The sequence below is a fragment of the Phacochoerus africanus genome, chromosome 12 (assembly GCF_016906955.1).
Source record: "Phacochoerus africanus isolate WHEZ1 chromosome 12, ROS_Pafr_v1, whole genome shotgun sequence".
Taxonomy (NCBI): domain Eukaryota; kingdom Metazoa; phylum Chordata; class Mammalia; order Artiodactyla; family Suidae; genus Phacochoerus; species Phacochoerus africanus.
This window is the reverse complement of record NC_062555.1, coordinates 5,058,028-5,073,739: the sequence shown is the minus strand read 5'-3', so window position 1 is coordinate 5,073,739 and position 15,712 is coordinate 5,058,028. Positions and strand designations below refer to the sequence as shown.

Genomic DNA, 15,712 nt, shown 5'->3' with positions numbered 1-15,712 from the left:
CCTTAACTTGCTCTGTACCGGGAGAAAGAGGGATCACAGTTCACTGTCTACATGCAACGACCCATTTTTACATTTGTATACTTTGTCATCTTACGAATAATTTACAGAAGAATAAAAGGAACAGTGAAAAAACTCACTTAGACATTTAAGAAGTGAAGCAAAACCTTCAAATTTATATTCAATCTTTGCTGTTTTGCAGTTATAAATACCCACCATTGGCAATGCCACTGCAACGCCACTAATTGTAACCTGTTGATACATAGTCACTTTGTTATTATTGATTCCAGGTTATAAAAGCCAAATCAGATGCATCTCTAACTAGTTATAATTTATATTCATTTATGTTACCTTCCTTTACCACATTGTCAAAATATAATATTTCAAATTTTTGACAATTTTTTTTTTTTTTTTTTTGCTTATTAGGGCTGCACCCATGGCATATGGAAGTTCCCAGGCTAGGGGCTGAATCAGAGCTACCGCTGCTGGCCTACACAGCAATGCAGGATCCGAGCCACGTCTGCGACCTACACCACAGTTCACACCAATGCAGGATCCTTCAACTCACTGAGTGGGCCCAGGGATGAAACTTGCATCCTCACAGTTACTAGTCAGGTTCATTACCACTGAGCCACAACGGGAACTCCTCATAATGTTTTTGATAAGAGGACCTGATTTGCTCCATAATTTAAAAGCTCTTTATTTTTAGGAGTTCCCGTCGTGGCACAATGGTTAACGAATCTGACTAGGAACCATGAGGCTGGGGGTTCGGTCCCTGCGCTTGCTCAGTGGGTTAACGATCCGGCGTTGCCGTGAGCTGTGGTGTAGGTTGCAGACACGGCTCGGATCTGGCGTTGCTGTGGCTCTGGTGTAGGCCGGTGGCTACAGCTCCGATTCGACCCCTAACCTGGGAACCTCCATATGCCGTGGGAGTGGCCCAAGAAATAGCAAAAAGACAAAAATAAAATAAAATAAAAGCTCTTTATTTTTAGATTCCTAAATATCATATGATAAATTCAATTAGTATTTTCATTTCTGTATTATGTATATTCATGTGGTCTTTCTATACAGATCTCCTTTCACATTTTGTTTTTAATTTATGAACCATATCAAGTAAAGTTTGAAGTACAAATATAATAAGAGATGGAAGGATATTGTTAACACATTGTTATAGGAAAAATTTTATAGTAAAATCATCCAATTTCAAAAAAAAATCCAGTTTCTTGTCAGAAAATGTTCTCTAATGAACTTCTTTGCATTGGATAATTGATTGGAAAGAGTACGATATTTTTGTCCTTTGGATCATATATTTTTAAAAAGAAAAAAAAGTTAATTTCAAATCAAGAGAAGTAGCATCTAAAGTTTGGTTAAAGGATGTGGTGGTAAGGCCGAGATAAACCGTGGTTGTACATAAATTGTGTCAGAGAAACCAACTCATTGATGGGAGAAAAAAAGTGGATAAATTCTTTGTAGAATAATTCTACCCATAATTGCCGGAGAAGTGATAGCTTTTTTTTGGTCACAAATTTGACATTCCTAATGAGATTCATAAATCTATTTAATATCTCTACAACTAGATGAATGGTTAATGGTCAATTTGTAATTAAGGTATGGAGTCAAAACCAACTAAGCTCATTGCTTAGTTGTAGTATCACCAGTTGTGACACTGATAACACTTATACTTGACGTGTGTCCTAATGGGAATGTGATAGGAATAGCAGTATCACCTATAAGACGTTCTTGCCCCAAACCCAAATTTTAATTTATTAAAGGCTCTAGACTTAAATTTTCCTTTTGCCATTATTATTATTATTTTATTGTTATTACTGTCTTTTATCTTTTTAGAGCCACACCCGCAGTATATGGAGATTCCCAGGCTAGGGGTCAAATCGGAGCTATAGCTGCTGGCTTACACGACAGCCACAGCAACACAGGAGCTGAGCTGTGTCTGTGACCTACAGCACAGCTCATGGCAACGCTGGGTCCTCAACCCACTGGGCAAGGCCAGGGAACGAACCCATATTCTCGTGGATACTCGTTGGGTTCGGTTCATTAACCACTCAGCCACAATGCAAACTCCTGCCTTTATTATTTCTTTATTTAAAGTATTTATTGACTATGGTTGATTTACAACTTTGTGTTGATTTCTACTGTATAGCAAAGCGATTGGATTCTGTTTTAACATATACACATATCCATAGGTTTTCAGATTCTTTTCTCATGTCGGTTATCGCAGGATATCGAGTAGAGTTCCCTGTGCTGTACGGCAGGTCCCCGTTGACCATCCGTTCCACATACCACCGTGTGCATATGCCATTACCAAACTCTCAGTCTCTGCATGCCCTCCACCTCTCCCTTTGGTTACTTTAAGTTTGGTTTTTGAAATCTTTGAATCTGCTTGTTTTATTAAATAAGTTCACTTATATCATTTTTTTTAGATTCCACATTTAACTGATAGCATATGGTGTTTGTCTTTCTCTGACTTCTTTTAACATGATAATATCTAAGTCTATCCATGTTGCTGCAAATGGCATTATTTCATTCCTTTCGATGGTGAATGTTCCATTGCATATATGTCCCACATCTTCTTTATCCATTCCTATTTCAATGGACATTTACATTGGTTCCATGTCTTGGCTGTTGTAAATAGTGCTGCAATGAACATTGGGGTGAATGTATCTTTTCAAATTATGGTTTCCTCCGGACAGATGCCCAGGAGTGAGATTGCTGGATCATACATTAGTTCTATTGTTAGTTTTTATGTTATTGTGGTGTAATTGCCATATAAATTTTTTTCTTTATATATATATATTTTTTTCTACTGCACAGCATGGTGACCCAGTTACACATACATGTATATATTCTTTTTTCTCACATTATCAGGCTCCATCGTAAGTGACTAGACAGAGTTCCCAGTGCCACACAGCAGGATCCTATTGCTAATCCATCCCAAAGGCAACATTCTGCATCTATTTACCCCAAGCTCCCAGTCCCTCCCAGTCCCTCCCCTTCCCCCTTGGCAACCACAAGTCTCTTCTCCAAGTCCATGATTTTCTTTTCTGTGGACATATAAAAATTGCGTGTATTTAAGGTAAACAACTTGATGGGTTTGGGGATAAGTATGCGCCTGTGAATCCGTGATTACCATGGAGCGTATAGACATATCCATCACCTCCAAGTTTCCTATCCTCCACTATATTGTGACTGATATTGTTAAAATTGTTATTAGCCTCTTATAAGAATATTTAACATAATGTCTATCATCTTAGTAAACTTTAAGCATATAAAATTTCATTGTAAGCCACAGGATCTATGCTCTAGAGTAGATCTCCAGAACTTAGTTATCTTGTATAACTGAAGCTTTGTATTTTTCCCCACGACCTAGCCTTTTTTCCTAGCTGCATCTTTTGTCAACTACCATTCTACTCTCTGCTTATGTATATTCATGTATTTTAGATTATACATATAAGTGAAATCATATGGTATTTTTCTCTCTTTGTCTAGCTTATTTCACTTAGCATAACATTCTCCATATCCATTTATATTGCTACACATGGCAGGATTTCCTACTTTTTATAAGACTGAATAATATTACATCGTATGTATAAACCACATTTTCTTTTTCATTTATTATGCTTGATTATATGGTAGTTCTATTTTTAATTTTTGAGGAACTGCCATACTATCTTCCATAATGGCTAGAAATTATTTCATAATTTACATTCCCACCAATATTGTACCATTGTTCCCTTTTCTCCACATTCTTGCCAACATTTCTTTAGGTTTTTAGATAATGTTAAAAATATTACCAGGTTTGAGTTGATATCTCACTGTGGTTTTGATTTTTATTTCTCTTATAATTTGTGGTATTGAGCACATTTGCACACATCCGTTGGCATTTGTATGTCGTCTTCAGAGACACGTCTGTTTGGTACTTTGCCTATTTTGAAACTGAATTATTTTGGGGTTTTTTGGTACTGAATTGTAAGAGTAATTTATGCATTTTGTATACTAACCTCTTGCAAGATATGTTTGCAACTATTTTCTCTCATTCCATTTATTGCCTTTTCCTTTATTGATTCCTTTGCTATGCCATAAAAATGTTAGCTTGATGTAATCTCATTTGTTTATTTTTGCTTTTGTTTCCTTGACTTTTGGTATAGTATTCAAACTCACTGCCAGCGCCATCATCAAGGAGTTTTCCCCAATATTTTCTTCTGGAATTTTTATGATTTCAGTCTATGTTTAAGTTTTCAACCCATTTTGAGTTGATTTTTGCATATGGAATGAGATATGAATCTGATTTCATTCTTTCACATGTGAATATCCAGTTTTCAGAACACGCTTATTCAAGAGACTATCCTTTTGCCATGTTTCACTCTTGTTACTCTTTTGAAGATCAGTTCACCATATATATGAAGGTTTAATTCAGCTCTTTTTATTCTGTTCAGTTGGTCTGTGTGTCTGGTTTTTTAAGACCATCCTGTTTTGATTACTGTAGCTTTGTACTATAGTTTGAAATTTAGAAGAGTGATGCCTCCAGTTTTGTTTTGCTTTGTCAATATTGTTTTGGATATTATGGCTCTTTTGCTTCCATATTAATTTTAGGAGTGTTTTTTTTTTCTGTTTCTATAAAGAATTCCAATGGAATTTTGGTAGATATTTCATTGAGTGTGTAGATTACTTTGTGTATCATGGCTATTTTAGCAGTATTAATTCTCCCAATCTATGAACATGGGCTATGTTTCCATTTATTGGTATCTTCTTCAATTTCTTTTTTCTTTTTTTCTTTTGGCTGCTTATGGGACCTCCCTCTTCTCCAATTTCTTTCATCAATGTTATCATTGTTTTATAGTTTTCAGTGTACCTCCTTGGTTAAGTTTGACCACATTGATTAAATTTATTCCTAAGTTTTTTTTTTGTCTTTTGTTGTTGTTGTTGCTATTTCTTGGGCTGCTCCCGCGGCATGTGGAGGTTCCCAGGCTAGGGGTCCAATCGGAGCTGTAAGCACTGGGCTACGCCAGAGCCACAGCAACGCAGGATCCGAGCCACGTCTGCAGCCTACACCACAGCTCATGGCAACGCCAGATCGTTAACCCACTGAGCAAGGGCAGGGACCGAACCCGCAACCTCATGGTTCCTAGTTGGATTTGTTAACCACTGCGCCACGATGGGAACTCCTATTCCTAAGTATTTTATTGTTTTTGATGATTTTGTGAATGGGGTTGCTTTCTTAATTTCTATTTGTGATATTGCATTGCTAGTGTATAGAAATGTAACTGATTTTTGTATTTCGGTTTTGTATCCTATAACGTTACTGAATTCATTTGTTAGTTCTGTTTTTTGATGGAGTTTTTAAGGGTTTTCCACACAGTAATAACTTATACTTGAAAACAGACAATTTTACTCCTTTCTTTCCAATTCAGATTTTTTTTTCATTTTCTTGACTAATTACTGTGGTTAAGACTTCTACTACTTTGTTGAATAGAGAGGTGGTGAGAGCGGTTATCTTTGTGTTGTATCTGGTCTTAGAGGTAAAGCTTTTAGCTATTTGCTGTTAAGTACATTAGTTATGGAATTGTTGTATATTTCCTTTATTTTGTCGAGGTACATTCCTTCCATACCTAATCTGCCAAAAGTTTTAAATCATGAGCAGATGTAGAATTCTGTCAAATATTTTCTGCGTCTATTGAGATAATCATATAAATCATATCCTTCATCCTGTTAAAGTGGTTATTGCGTTTATTGATATTTTATGTCCTGTATCCCAGGGATAAATCTCCCTGAAATATGTGTTTGATATTTTTAATGTGCCTGTTGAATTTGATTTGCTAGTATTTTGTTGAGGATATTAGCATCTATGTTCATCAGGGGCATTATCTTGTAATTTTTTTTTTTAAATGTAACTCTTGGCTTTGGTATCAGGGTAACGCTGCTGTGACCGTATTAAACCATCTCCTAAAAAAAAGAATAAAGAAAAAGTGAAAAAGGACCCCATTAAGAATCAATAAGCCCAAATTATCATATGGGAATTATGTAGCACAGATGTTCAGGTTTCTGCAGTGTATTGATGATATGATATAAAATAGCAAGAAGGGAACTATTATAGAAAACAAAAAGAGAGAGAGACCTAAAAGAAATTTTTAAAAATGTAAAATGACTTTCTTTGGAACCCAATTTAAATGCAATAACTATGAAATTTATCTTGAGGCATTTGGTGAAATGTTAACTAATAAGTCACTGTTGGATGATATTCAGAAATTCCTAAATTTTGTTAGGTAGTGAGGGACTTAGTCATTACTGCAGTGATGGTGAATAGGGTGTTTATGTTGGCCCTAAACGTGAGTATCTCTGAGTGATGTGGTGACTAGGGTTGTTTTCAAAATAGCTGTGATAGAAATTGTAGATGGATAGATGAATTAGATCTATGAAAAACTGCTTACTTTTTTTTTTTTCATGTTTAGTACTGCACCCTGTATCATATGAGAGTTCCCAGGCTAGGAGTCAAATTGGAGCTGTTGCTGCCTGCCTCTGCCATAGCCACAGCAACGTGGTATCTGAGGTGTGTCTGCGACCTCTGCACTGCAGCTCAGAGCAACACAGTGTCCTTAACCCACCAAGTGAGGCCAGGGATGGGAACTGGATTTTCACGGATACTAGTCAGGTTCATTACTGCTGAACCACAATGAGAACTCCAAAAAACTGCTTACTTTTGAAGTTGAGTGATGAGTAAGTAGACATTGTATCATTTCTATGTTTTGTTTCTGAAAATTCCCATTATACAAAATTAAAAACACCATAAAAATATTTCTTTTTTACCGCTCTTAAAAATGATCAAATTGTAGTAATACAAACAATCCAAGCACTGAATATTAAAAAGCAATAATTTTCCCAATTAGGGTTGGTATTTTTTAATAGGTATTTTATTCTTGTCAGTTTGCTCATTATTATTTCTTTCATCTTCTCCATACTATGAATGATTTTTTTAAAAGAAGCTATCTTGCTTTAGATTTTTTTTCCCTTCATTCTATAAAGTCTATCCATTCTGACCAATGTTTTAACTTTTGTGAATATCCTACCTCCAGCTATATCTTTGGTATAAAATCATCATTCTTAGTTTTAATGAATCTGTTAATAAAACCTTCAGTCCTAGCCTACTGTTTTGCAGAAAGTGAATATTTCTTAGAGAATCACCTGTAATTTTGCCCTTGAAAGTTCTGTTAGATTTCCCTACCCCTGTCTCTTCTGTCTTCAACTCTAATTATTGACTGATTCTGGACCATGGATCTTAGCTTCCCTTTGCCTTTGCCACAGGGGAAGAAAGGGCCCTTTCTGTCTATGCTGCCTTGCTTTCTAAAATGTATAGCAGACTTTTACTTACTGATAGTACTCCTGAGATAAAGTTGTAAAAGTTTATAGGATGTAATGGAACCCTTAGGAAGAACAGATTTGAATTAATTACATAAGACCGAGCAACTTAAACCTGCTACTAGATGTGTGTGTCTTACAGCCTCCTGGTCCAGCCCATCCTCAGGAGCTGTGAGAATACTTTACTTTCTCGTTTCTGACCTCCCTGCACGTAAAAGGAACCAGCTATCCTGCATCATCAGAACTGCAAAGAGAGTATGCCTCAATATTTTATGGTTCAAACTGCTGTAATTTCCAAAAATGCTAAAAGTTGCCTCTGTGCACCCTTTCAAAACCAAACATCTGTCTCTGGAGCCTGAAACACAGCGGGGGATGGGAGGGTAAATGTAGCTTGGGTGACAGTCGGCCCTTTGGCTGGCTTCTTCTTTCTAAGTGGTGCCTTTTATGGTAATATACTGACATGATGGTTTTTAAGGTTATGAAAATAAAAATTCTAGTGGAAGGCTTTCAACACAAGATTATGACACCCTGAGAGAATTTAGTCAAAGGTGGTGCCGCCTTGTTGCTTCCTCCTCTAAACCGTTTATGTAAGCATTATCTAGCAAAAGCCTGTTTCGCCTGTTCAGTTGTTAGAATTTTGTTAAGTCTAGGTGTCATTTTTTTCCCTAGAATTGGTCATAGTAGGAAGAATCATGTTTTTCAGAGGTGCGTTTGGGCTTGATAGCATTCTGATGAGTCCATAATATTCATCATCAACCTAGAGACACTCAAAATACACAAAATGATTATGCAAGAAGATGCTTGTGCAATAAATGTACAGCTTTGCCATGAATATACCACTGCCCCTGGGTCCTCCCACCACTGGATTGCCTCTCTTGCAACCAGATTGCTCTTCCTAAACTCCCCAGGGGAAATTCTGGCTCACCGTGGTCCAGTACTTCTCTCCTTTGCAGAGTTTTCAAGCAAAAAGAACTACTGATGATGCCGTACTATTCTTATCTAGGTTAAGCGATGAAAAGCCCTGCGTTTTGCAGCCTGACGAGGTCCTCCGAAATGAGGTGAAGTTTGTCACTGCACATTTTTCCCGTAGTTGACTCCAGGCCTATCAGTGGAGAGGAACGGCAGGTCTGACTTGACACTCAGGGTACATATTTTTAAATAAGTAACTTCATATGATTGCATATATATTTAAGGTCACATCTTCCTCCTTGGATTCTCTAAATTCTTTCTTTGCTCTGAATTTAAGCTCTTCCTTGCCCTCCAGCAGAGCTTTGGCACCTGAGAGCAATGAACTCAGTGCAAAAAAGCAGAAGGCTCTCTGTCCTGTGGCTCCCCCATGGCTATAAGACAATCTTTTCCAACCATTTCTACTGCTCCCAACTTCCACTTAACACACTTCTCATAACTGTAGGCATTCATTTCCACTGTTTTTTGAAGCAAATTTAAGTATTTCTTGACCTTCCATAAAGTAGGCTAAAATAAACTTAATGATAAGTTTATGAAATGATTTCTTTTATGAAATTCATCTTCTATAAGCAAATGCCTATGAAAATATACCTCTCTCCATGGAAACACAGTTTACAGAGAGAGAGAGAGAGAGAATGAACTCTGAAATCACACAGGGAGTAAAACCACAGAATTCTACACCAACCAAATCACCACAAACAGGACCATCAATAACACAAAAATGCGGTGTTGAAATACAAATACTTTGCTCTGTATCAAAAGTAAGTTGTAATTTACATTGGTGAACCTAACATTTAGAACTTCTGACTTCATTCAGATTACTGAAACTTCATTCAGGTTACTATACTTTTCTCAGAGAACATTGGACTACTACTTGATTCATTGTATTTATTTTTATTTTATTTTATTTTATTTTATTTTATTTGGTCCTTTTAGGGCTGCACCTGTGACATATGGAGGTTCCCAGGCTCGGGATCCAGTCGGAGCTTCAGCTGCTGGCCTACACCAGAGCCACGGCAACGTTGGATTCTCAACGCACTGAGCAAGGCCAGGGATTGAACCCACAGCCTCATGGTTCCTCGTCAGATTCGTCTCTACTGCACCACGATGGGAACTCCAGACTCATTTTATTTTTCGTATTCAATGTTTTCCAGTATTTTCCCTTGGTTGTTTAGATTGCATAATTTCAATTGCTCTGACTTCCAGTTCACTGATTATTTCCTTTCTCGTTTCTTATCTAATATTGAGCTCGTCCAGTGACTTTTCCTTTGGTTTTCATATTTTTCAGTTCTGTAATTTTCCTCTGGCTATTTTTCTTACATCTTCTATTTCTTTGCTATTCTTTAATTTTTCATTTGTTTCAAGAATATTTGTAATTACCCATTGAGTCTTTTTTTTTTCTTTTGGTCTTTTGTCTTTTTAGGGCTGCACCTGCAGCATATGGTGGTTCCCAGGCTAGGGGTTGAATCAGAGCTGAATGCTCGCCTATGCCACAGCAATGCAGGGTCTGAGCCACGTCTGCAACCTACACCACAGCTCATGGCAACACAGGATCATTAACCCACAGAGCAAGGTCAGGGATGGAACCCGTGTCCTCATGGATACTAGTCAGGTTCATTAACCACTGAGCCACAAGCTCCCATTGAGTCATTTTTATGTTGAATGCTTAAAATCCTTGTCAGGTAATTCTAACCTTTGACTCATTTCTTTGTTACTGTCTGTTGATTGTCTTTTCTCATTCAAGTTGTGATTTTTCTTCTTGGCAGATAAAAGCTTTTCAACTGTGTTATATTATGAGACTCTGAATCTTCCCTTTTATCAGGCAGTCATTTGTTTAGATATGTTGTTTAGGGTCAAGTGGGGGTGGAAGTTCAGCTTCTTTCCTAGATCTGCTGACACCTCAGGGCAACGAAGAGACCATTTTTTATTAATGTTTGGCTGGAACAAGACAGGTAGTGTCAAAATATTTTGTTCTCTCAGCTAACTTTTCCCAACACTTTGCCTGAAGGAGCAGACTCTCCTTTAGGTTCCTTTTGTTTGTATTAGATGTCAGTCCTGGTTTGTCTTCTCCTATACTCTGTGTAGAATATGTGGGAAGCACAAATAAATCCTGGGGAACCCACTGCTATGTCATACCTCCAGTCCAGCAGCCCTAGGCAGTTCTTCTCCCACCACCTTTCAGAATCTTCCTATGCCTGCTTGTTACATTATGTTAGTGATTGTTTAGTTGTAATAGGGAGAGGTAGGAAGAAGTAGGCTAACCCTATTTTGACTTAGCAGTTTTATTTTAATGAAAGTGTGTATCTCTCATCTACTTTTAAAGTCTCTATTGCTGGTATAAATTTATTCTTAATATATTTTATTTGGATATCTATTGCTCAAACAATGCTGTTTATTAGGAATTCCAAAACAAGACTTTAGAACAATAACAAAGTTTTATTATTGTGAGTCTTCAGCTTGGTGGTTCTGTTGATTAAGGATTAGGTTGGCTGGCCTTTAGTAGGCTCGCACATGCAAACACAGCCAGCTGGTGGTTAAATGAAGAAGCCAGTTGGTCTATGATGGCTTCCGTTGAGACGATTCATATCTGCTCCCTGTGCTCCCTGTGTTCTGTCACCGTGGACAAGGGTCTCTGGGATCGTTCTTATGGTGGGGACGTCCGCTCCAGATTGAAGGATGAGGGTGTAGATACCCAGGGTGGATGCTGTAGTCACAAGGATTAGTTCTGTGCCCTCTGAAATGTTTTTGCCCTTCTGCCCATCAAGAGGTGGGATCTGTTTCATCTCTCTCTCTCTCTTTTTTTTTTTTTTGTCTTTTTAGGGCCACACCCACAGCATATGGAAGTTCCCAGGGTAGGGGTCAAATCAGAACTGTAGCTGCCCGCCTACACCACAGCCACAGCAGCTCGGGATCCAAGCCGCATCTATGACCTATGCTGCATCTCACAGCAATGCCAGGTCCTTAACCTACTGAGCAAAGCCAGGGATCAAACCTGTGTCCTCATGGATACTAGTCAGGTTCGTTAACCGCAGAGCCACTACAGGAACTCCTGTTTCATCTCTTTTTAAATTAATATGTCTTTGGCTAATAGGATACAGAGGAAGTAACACTGTGCCAATTTGGGGGCCCAGACATTAAGAAACTGGACCTCTTATTTCTGCTTCTAGGATTCTCATTCTTGGACCTTTGAACTACCACATAAGACTTTGTACTACCCTACTAGCGAGACTCCAACAAATAGACCCGAGACCACCTGAGGACCACTTAGCTGAGCCCAGTTCCACAGTCATCTTTACTAAGTCTGAGGCTATCTTAGAACGAAGGTCTCCTAGACCTTTGGCACCAGACCAGCCACTATCTGAATCCCACGGAGTGACTTGATGGCAAGTGAAGCAGAAGTATCTCACAGCTGAGCCCATCTCAAATCTCTAACCAAAATTCTATGAGGATAATAAAATCATTTTTGGTGTAAGCCTCTGTGTTTGGGTGATTTTCTGTGTAATCATAGATAATTAGAACAATTGTTGGATTACAAGCTTTCTTCCTTTTATTTTAATTAATTAATTTATTTGTTTATTTGTCTTTTTGCCTCTTCTTGAGCCACTGCCGTGGCATATGGAAGTTCCCAGGCTAGGGGTCTAATTGGAGCTGTAGCCACTGGCCTACGACAGGGCCATAGCAACACCAGATCCAAGCCACATGTGTGACCCACACCACAGCTCACAGCAACGCTGGATCCTTAACCCACTGAGCAAGGCCAGGGATCAAACCCGCAACCTCATGGTTCCTAGATGGATTCGTTAACTACTGTGCCATGATGGGAGCTCTAAATCTTTCTTCCTTTTAAATATACATTCATAGTTATTTCCTTTTACATCCTTTTTAACTTCATATCACACTTGTGTATTTTATTTGATATATTTTCATTGATTTTTAATTCTTGGTATTTAAAATACGTTATTTACTTTCAAAAAATAGGTGATTTTCTATGTAGAGTTCTCTGATTTTTAGTTCAATTTTACTGTGGTCAGAAAATACTTTGTATGATTTCAAATATTTGAACTTCTTGAGACCTAGTTTACACAGTAGCATATAGCAAAGTTTGCTAAGTGTTCGAGGTGTACTTCAAAAGTATATGTATGCTGCTGTCTTTGGGTGTAATATCCCAAATAATAATATTTGTTAAATATTTTAAGGTATTTAAATCTTGTGTCATACTACTGATTTTTATTTGCTTGTTCTTCAAGCTGCTGGTTAGGCATGTTAATATCTTTCAGTATTTTGTAAGCGGATATATTTCTCCTTTTCATTGTGTAAAACTTTCTTACTATGTATCAAAGCTATGTTATTCATTGCATGCAAGTTTAGTATAGTATGTTTGTTTTGCAAGTTTAGTATGGTAGGTTTGTTCCTTTTGAATTGATTATTTAATAATTCTCTTTCTTCGAGTCTAGTAATCATTATAACCTTAAAATACAATTTGTTGCAACATAGCTTCAAGGTCTTCTTGTGGTAAACATTCACATTTTATATACATTTTCGTCCATTTAACACATTCTACATTGTATTTTTCATATTCTCATAAATTTCATCTTATAATTTCTAGATTATGCTTTTATATTTAACGTAACTATAGATATATACCTACTTGAGAGAGATTTGCTCTTTGATTTCTAGTTGTTTCTTCTTTGTTTTTCTTCCTGCTGTCTATGGATTAGTCATATGTTTATATTAAGCATATTTTTACTATTTTATATATGTCATTAAATATGTTATTATTTTGGGTTCCCTTTCTACTAGTTTCAAATTATGAACCATCTGTGACTTTGTTTCCAATGTCTTCTTTTTTCTATTGGTTTGAAGCATTTTGTTTTTTTTTAGCTTGAAAAATTATAAAAATTCTAAAAAACTAGTATCATCTTTTAAATAGAAATTTTCTTTTGGTTTTAAGGATAAGACCTTTACCTCTTCTGTTGGAGTTTCTTGTAGTCTCACCCCGCAGGATTTCATAGTTCAGAAGTTAGCTAATAACTCAAGAAAATGTTTACCGAGAAAGGGTTCTTTCTCTGCACTAACTTCCTCTGAGTTGGCTTTTCCACTTCCAGCCAGTTTTCGCATCCTAAGCTCTGCCATCTTCCTCCTCAGCATAGCAATACCTGTTTTCTCTCTTTGGTTCTGTTTTCCATGAGGGGATCAAAGGAGCTGAGTACCAAGGACAGATGCCCTTGTCAAATAGACGGTGAGCAGGGGTCACATAGCAAAGGTTGTGATATGCAAGTCTGGGCGGAAAAAAAAAAAGTGACATTGAATGGAGACCCCATCTCCTCTGTCACCTAAAAGCAGTAGGGTGGTTAAAAGGAAAATGGAATGTAGAAACAGCAGGTTAAATTACTAACACGTAGCCCCCATGGCTAAGTGGACTAAAGTACTGTTCAGGTTTCAATACATGCACATGATTAACCAGGGGAGCCTCTTGTCCCCATGTGCAAGGCTAGGGACTCCTGGTCTGTAAGGGTATGGGAGTCGTGGGAAACAGCCATTGCTCCGAACCCCTCTGTGCATCAATGTGCTGTGGTGCTGAGAACCCAAGTCCCTGCACACCTGGGAAAGGCACTGTCTAGTGGAGTTTGCAAGGGAGTATCCCACTGGGATGGCTGAGTTACTTCCCACCCCAGGGTGAGGGGGAACTAGTCATTTTTGGCTGGGATGCCATTACCCTGCTGGAAGCTATTGAAACACACTATACCTGGAATGAAACACACACGTTGAAAGAGGAAGAAGATGGGCATCCTGGCCTGGCCTATGTGTCCCCAGTCCACCTCCTTTCACCTGCCAGTGCCTCTTGCCTTGGCCAACATGTATGAGATGTATGGCCAGGTCATGTTTCTAAAGCTGCAGCCACATTAACCTCTAAGGATCAGGCCACAGAGTGATTCTTCCTATGCAAGTTCCAGTGAGTTAGCTGTCATTTCCACCTTAGACTTCTTCTGTTCCTGAGGTGCCTGGTCATGAGCTGGGCACCTGAGGGAAACACCTTCCTACAGTGGACCCATTTGACTTTGTCAAAGAAACCCATCCAGCTGTTGGTTATATGAGAGACCACCCTTCTCTGAGATTGCTGTGCTTGGCACCATGACTCCAGGAAAAGGATTGGCGGGCCAAAAGCCTGTACAGTGAGGAAGAAGAAGCTGGGACTAGTGCTCTGGATTCATCTGATATCACCAACACTAGTCCAGAGAACTGGCCTGTGATGCACACTACTCCTTTCCTGTCAATCAAACTTCAGGAGAAGCCCGCCATACTGCTGACCCAAAGAGTCCTAAACACCACCGTTAGAGCCTTGGATAATGTGCTCAGATTTGGAACGAGTTTATGGACATTTCAACGCCTAGACACCTCATTGTCCGGGAACAGAAAATTCACTCTAAACCGAACCAGCCCAATTATCCTGGGCATACAGGAATCGTGCCACTGGAACGTTCACCCTAGAAGAGAGCAACTTGTTTGGCACTGCCTGATATTTATTGGGTAGACCTGAATGGGACCCAGTAGTTGTGTGGCACAAACATTTGGCCACAGCTTACACCTGGGAACAAGGAGAATCTGCCCCACAGTAACACAAACTGCCAACCCCTCTCTCCTCGAGGGAGAAAGCACATTCTGTTTTCCACTGGTACAGTCATTTGACTGCACCCCCACTGGTGTGGAGGACATTAGCGCATACATAGAGGTCCTGACCGAATCCACCCAGCAAGCCTTAAATGGTAGACAGCAAAGCCTGTCTTTCCTGAACACTGAACTGTCTCTAAGGAGAAAAGCTCTCCTCCAAAACAGGATGGTCTTGGATGTTTTTCTTCCTTGCGCAGAAGCACTGGAGCCGTTGTCCCGACAGAATGTATGTGGTCCTCCTGATGAGTTTGCGCATGCGTCACCTCTGGTCAGTCACACGAGAGCACAAATGAACACCCCAAGTGATCTGACCTCCAGTTTAGGGGAATTAACGAGTCAGTGATTTGGATCATGGGACTCAAAGGAGAAAAACAGTATTTATTTTGGGAATCATTATCTTACTCTGTGTTTTCTCTTGCATGTGCCTCTGTGATCGCTGTGACATCTGTACCAGTGCAGCGAGGTAACCCCCGGATGGTCCACCCCCTTGCTAATGAAGCCCCTTGCTGCCCTCTCCGGGGCCTATTGCAGAAAAGGGTGGTGTGGGATTGTCAGGGTCCAGTGGGTCAGGAGGGGTGGAGCGTTGGGGGAGGTCATGGAGACAGTGTGACTGATGCTTGACCTGAGATGCCTCGCCCTCCTCTGCCCTCGAAATGTACATTCCACCCACTGTGGGAATGGTGGGCGTCATCTTCGAGGACACAGTCCTGAG

The 15,712-nt window shown here is 39.0% G+C and overlaps 1 long non-coding RNA gene across 1 annotated transcript in view; it reads left to right on the top strand.

The window, feature by feature from the left end:
- Window positions 1–8,838, top strand: part of LOC125112372 (uncharacterized) — a 144,935-nt gene extending 136,097 nt beyond the window's left edge. Inside the window, exon 3 of the long non-coding RNA XR_007131132.1 lies at window positions 7,508–8,838. This is a non-coding gene — a long non-coding RNA (uncharacterized LOC125112372). The remainder of the gene's footprint in view (window positions 1–7,507) is intronic.
- Window positions 8,839–15,712: the final 6,874 nt, after the last annotated feature.